The sequence below is a fragment of the Gymnoscopelus braueri genome, assembly GCF_963280865.1.
Source record: "Gymnoscopelus braueri genome assembly, chromosome: 2".
Taxonomy (NCBI): domain Eukaryota; kingdom Metazoa; phylum Chordata; class Actinopteri; order Myctophiformes; family Myctophidae; genus Gymnoscopelus; species Gymnoscopelus braueri.
The window spans coordinates 63,537,932-63,543,931 of record NC_137604.1 but is presented as its reverse complement, the minus strand read 5'-3'; the positions used below and the strand labels follow the sequence as shown (position 1 = coordinate 63,543,931).

General features: G+C 41.7%; 1 protein-coding gene across 2 annotated transcripts in view; it reads left to right on the top strand.

The window, feature by feature from the left end:
- The first annotated feature begins 1,014 nt into the window (after positions 1 to 1,014).
- trim2a (tripartite motif containing 2a) overlaps positions 1,015 to 6,000 on the top strand; it is a 91,246-nt gene continuing 86,260 nt past the window's right edge. For both annotated transcript variants that reach the window (XR_013934763.1, XM_080453734.1), the window contains exon 1: positions 1,015 to 1,140. The gene's annotated coding sequence lies outside the window, so the exon portion shown is untranslated. The remainder of the gene's footprint in view (positions 1,141 to 6,000) is intronic.

The following is a 6,000-nucleotide window of genomic DNA, read 5'->3' as shown; positions in this document are numbered from 1 at the left end:
ACGTCCTAAGATACAAAAGATAAAAAGAGGAGGGCTGCAAGCGTTCTTAAAGTCTGTGACAGGTACATTCAGTGTAGGAGGAAGGTGCTCTTGGTTATAAAAGAGAGCCTTCAAAGTCAAAGAAGTTGAAAAAAACAAGTAACATCTTCCAAAAGAGGTTTTAAAAAAGCCTAAATATTAAAGGCTGGTTCGTCTTTGAACAATAAACTGTTGACACGTACTGTTTGTCTATCTCTGCTAGTCTCTCTCTCCTCTTATCTCTTCTCTTCTCTCTCTCTCTCTCTCTCTCTCTCTCTCTCTCTCTCTCTCTCTCTCTCTCTCTCTCTTTTTCTCTCCTCTTGCCTCCTCTCTGCTCTGCAGTGTTGCCAGATTCTGTGAAATAAATAAGCAACCAGGTCTATGAAAACAAGCCCAAAAAGAAGCAACTGGGCCACATGAGCACTTCAAACCCATATATATTGGCTATTTGAAAATAGCCGATCTACAAGCTCACAACACGACGTGTTGTGAGCTTGTAGATCTGCTATGTTCAAAAGAAACTTGGAATTATTTTTGAAAATGTGGAATATTTATTATTATAACACAAATCTGGTACACAGGTCACATGGCAGACAAATATATAGAATTTGGGGGTCCTTGACATGAAAATGTTTGAGAACCACTGGTTTAAACAACATTAGGAAACAAGCCCAAATATGCAACTACACTTTAGAAACAAGCCCCAAAAAGCATGACATGCAATTACCAATATTTACAAGCAACTTTACAGAAAAACAAGCCCAAAGTTACTTACAATAAGCAGACGTGGCAACACTGCTGCTCTGTACTAGTGGTCACTCCTGTGGGACCTCTCAGCACACCCCGCCCCCTCCCTACAGACGCACCCCCCCTCCAGTGTCAGATCACGCTCTGATAGGACAACAGCGTTCGCTATGACACTTTGTAGCCCCGCCCCTCATGCTCTGCCCCTGTCTGTCTGTCTCTCTCTCTGTCAGTTTAGATTGGTCTCTCTCTCAGACACTCACACACACATAGCAATAATAAAGCAGTTAACAGTGACAGTATGTCAAGGCTCAGATGACAACAACAGAGCAGCGTGTGCATGGGGGAAACAACAGTGCAGTCAGTCATGGAGTGGAGGTACGTAAGCCTACACTGTTAGTACTGGGGTGGTTCTGTCTGCTGTTTGGTCACTTGACTGGAGAGATGGAGAGGAGAGAGCGGTTGGAAAGAGTGAGAGAGGGAGGGAGGGAGGGAGGGAAGAACCTCCTCTTCCATCACTCAGAGTTGGATGAGGAGTAGGAGGGGGAGGAGGAGGAGGAGGAGGAGGAGGAGGAAAATTGGCTTAGGAAGTTTTCCGCTTAAATGAAGAGGGAAACTTGAATGATGTCATTTTGGGAATGTCATTATGCATGTTCTTGTTGCTTCTGTAGTACTGTGGTACTCTCTCTCTGTGTGTGTGTGTGTGTGTGTGTGTGTGTGTGTGTGTGTGTGTGTGTGTGTGTGTGTGTGTGTGTGTGTGTGTGTGTGTGTGTGTGTGTGTGTGTGTGCGTGCGTGCGTGCGTGCGTGCGTGCGTGCGTGTGTGTGTGTGTGTGTGCGTGTGCGTGCATGCATGTGTCTGTGTTTTAAATGGTTGTGCAACATCTCAAATGTTTGTTTATTGTTTGTTTATGCACATGTACAATTAGGTGTGGTGGGTTTGTGTTGCACTTGTGTGTGAATGTGTTTGCACTGCTCTTGTAACCAGATTAGTCTAAAAACTGTGTCCCACCACCAATGCTGTCGCTTGATACATATCTGTGGGTTAGTTCAGAGATTCATTACAAAATACTGGTTCTACCTCTGGTTAAAACCGGGAAAGCATCTGTGACTTTTTAGATTTTAGTGTTGGATATTCAAAAATAGCAGATCTACAAGGTCACAGCGCGTCACTTCGTGCCACGCTGCGAGCTTGTACGTCTGTTTTTTTTTACGTTTCTCAGAACATCTTAAAACATTCGTAATAATTTAGCATTTCTTTACTTTAACACAAATCTTCTCTTCTGGGGGTCCCTTGCACAAAACATTTTCAAACGGGGTTCCGCAGCCAAATACATATCATTTTGAGGGTCCTTGACATGAAAAAGTTTGTGAAACACTGTATATAGCAACGTAAGGTTTTCAGAAAAGGCATCAGGTCTTGTTAACACTCACCTATTACTACAACCTGATCTGTTGTGTATGCATACTGCTCTGCATCCATCACCCTGTCAGGTGGATGTTTGGTTGTTTGTCCTGGTTTCCTGTTTGCGATGTCATCTCATCCATTCTCTTCTGTGGGATTATTGTTATTGCTAGGAATGTTTGGACATTTATCTAAATTTGGTGCAAGAACCCCCATAACTCAAGACCCATGAGGGTCCATTTGGTTCCATTTTTATACAGACCTGTAAGGGTCCATTTACAGGTTACAGACCTGTAAGGGTCCATTTGGAACCCACTCAAGGAAATCTGAGGGTCCCTGGACCCCACTTTGAGAACCACTGACACTAAAAGCAAAAGTGTAGAAACATTTTCAGACCACATTAACAATATTTAACACAATATTATAACAATATTTTTTAGATAACATGTTGTTAAGACAGATGCTAGGTTTGATGTTTACCCGGTATCCTAGCTTCTTTGAGGCAATACATTGTTCTCTCTGCACTCTTATTTTGTGACTATTTACCCTGTTGTTGACAGAGTTCATGCTTACTCTGTTTACTCGCTCTGCCAAATGCTTAAATTGTAAGTCGTAATTGTAAATGATTTACAGCCATTTACTCAACATTTAAAGATAAGCATAAAACTAGAAACTGTGCAATGACTCATACTCATCAGAGACAGTGTCAGTTAGGGGAACTCCACGTCAAACAGGATGTCGGAGACACTTTGTATTTTGTCGCTGTCAGGCGGAAACCTTGTATATCCAAGACCGTTACTCTTCAGGAAATGGGAAAAAGAACCTGTGTGTTCCAATGGATCCATTGTGGTTAGAATTTAGTCCCAAGCTCTTGTTAATACTTTTCATTGGTTCAATATTTATAAAACCCACAGACAGACTTAACCACTTTCAACCTGGTGTCCTATTTTGGGCATGTCATGTCAAATATGTTCAAGCTCACAATGTTGTGAATCATGGCTGTGAGCTTGTAAATTTTTGCACATCACTGTCATACGATAATGTATAAAAATAATAATAATTTATGGAAAAAATACAAAAGATGGAATATTGAAATAGAGGCTATGCGCGTGACATCATCGTACCCGGAAGTTAGGCAGGAACGCCTACTGAGTGGCAAAAAACTACTTTCTGGCCTTGACAGTCCATTCATCCAAACAGAAAAGTCCTATCTGATTGTATTAAACAACGGTTAACTCACCAACATGGCAGCTGTACGGAAAGCTTGAATTATCCTCTTTCAATCTGCAAAGTTTTTGTTTCATAAAAATCCACCATAGACATGTTATGAGCTACTTTCTGTCAATAAATTCTGTGCAGGTGATTATTTTTCTAAGTGTCGGAGTTTGGAAGCACTTGTTTTCAGTAATGCGACGTCCTGCTGCCTCTTGCATTATATGCAATTTAGAAACAGGTGGTACGCAGGACCGTTGAATGATTTCCAACAAGCGCTTCCAAAGTCGAACGCTCCATGCTGCTCAATGTTTTGCCACTCAGTCTAGATGAGGGGGGGGGCGTGTCCCGGTGGAAAAGTGATGCATGTGCATACTCTCTATGCAAGGTTTCTTGTTTCTGCCAGACTGTGGCAATCTTTAAGATTTTTATCAGGCTCTCTTATCTAGAGTGACTTACAAAGTAAATGTCATGAACCCTAGTCAACAAACAGGGTAAATGGTCCCTAAATACAAGTAGAGTGCAAAGACAACAATGAAGTGCTACAAAGTACTGTGGGTTGCCTCCCACAATTTTCCACTTTGCAGTCATTCAAATTAAAATATGTGAACGGAAATGATGAACAGATGACAGACATTGTGGAATAGTTGTCTGGCCATGCAAGACAAGGTCTGTATACAGGAGTGTGCTGTGTGCACTGTATGTCAGTGCTTCTCAAAGTGTGATCCGGGACCCCAGGGTTCCTTGAGGGGATTCCAGAGGGTCCCCAGAAAAATGTGTTAATACTGCATCAAAATCAGTTTAACCACTTCAACCCTACAGTAGGCTATATACATCGTCTATTTGGAAATAACCATCACAATGTGACACGTTGTGAGCTTGTAGATCTGCTATTTTCAAAAAATCTTGTACGAGTGTCCCTGACACAAAATCTTTTCAAATGGGGGTCCACAACCAAACATTAAGTTGGGGGTCCTTCACATGACAAGGTTTGAGAACCACTGCTATACACAATGGCTGGTCCTGCAGTTCAGTTGTATAGAAACAGTGTGATGTGTGGACAGCACTGTATGTAATGATGGTTGTCTTGCACAGTATTCTGGCTGGCAGATGTGCAGCACGCACACTGACACTTTACGATGACCTGACGTTATCACATCTGTTGTTACTTATCATTACACACACACACACACGCACACGCACACACACACACACACACACACACACACACACACACACACACACACACACACACACACGCACACACACGTCTCCATGCATGCGTTGGCGTGGTCTTATCTCTCTTGACCAGACCAGACGGTTGGCAAGCGTTGGGCTTTCAACACTGAGGCTATCATTCACTTGACACTGAGAAGTGTTAGTGTAGCATAAGGCTCAAACTTATTACACACAACAGTTGCTCTCAAAGCGGGGTTCACCCCCCCCGGTGTTCCTGGAGGGTCTTCAAGAGGGCAAATTGAGAAACAGTAAACCCTATTTTATACTTTGAAATTTGGGATCATTTTGAAGATTTTCAACAACAAATCATCTCTTACGAGGATCTTAGGGGTCCCTGGCACAAAGTCTATTGAGATGGGTGTCTGCAGCCTACTACATATACATTTGGGGGTCCTTGACAGGAAAATATTTGAGAACCACCGCCTTACAGTATAATTTCAAGGTAATAATTTGAGTGTCCATAACTAATTATAGGCTAAAACAGTGTGAAAGCCTGGTGTGGTGGCAACAAAGAGTGACCTTGTTGGACATCTTGTGAATGATGTCACATTGTCACTGCCCTGGAAACAGAGCTCTTTGTTGTGGTGGTGATGTTTAAAAAGCCACAATGGATGCTCTCATCCATCAGTGGCTTGGACACATGCTGATGGTGCTGCTGTAGCCTTGAGACGGGGGGGCAGGGTGGAGGCAGTGGCCATTGTATAGGGGGGCGTGATCGGCCAGCCCAGCTCTGTTGATCTATTGATTCTCTGATTTTTATTTCCTTTCTTTTTATTTTTTTATTTTTTTATGATTAATTGATTAATTTATCTATTTATTGAGTTCTCATACGGAATTGTTCATGGCATACGAGAGCATTAATGTACAAATACTGTATCTAGTGTTTTTTGTTTCATTTTGTTTGTTTGTTTCGTTTTGTCATGGCGACCACACCCTTAACCCTTTAAGAGTGGGAAAGTGTCATCTGTGTCATTTTAGATTTCTTTGGCTATTAAAAAAAATGCAGATATACAATATCATATGAGCTTGTAGATATGCTATTTAGATCTATATTTTTTATATATTTTTGTAATCAATCTTTGAATATATATATTTTTAAAGCGAACATTTGTAACTCAAATCTTTGCTTCGGGGGGGGGGGGGGGGGGGGGGGGTCCATGAAACAAAATATTTGAGCACCACTGATATATAGCAACATACGTTTTTAAAAAAAACTGTTTAGAAGACATTTGTAGAATCTGCCTCGGGTCTTAATGGGTTAAGTCCACCTGGTTCCATATGTACTCTCTCAGAGTTAAATTAGCACTGAGGATTTTACAGTGAGATTGGGGTCCCAGAGATAAAAAAAATATATATATAGTATCAAATGGGGTCCGTGGCCTTG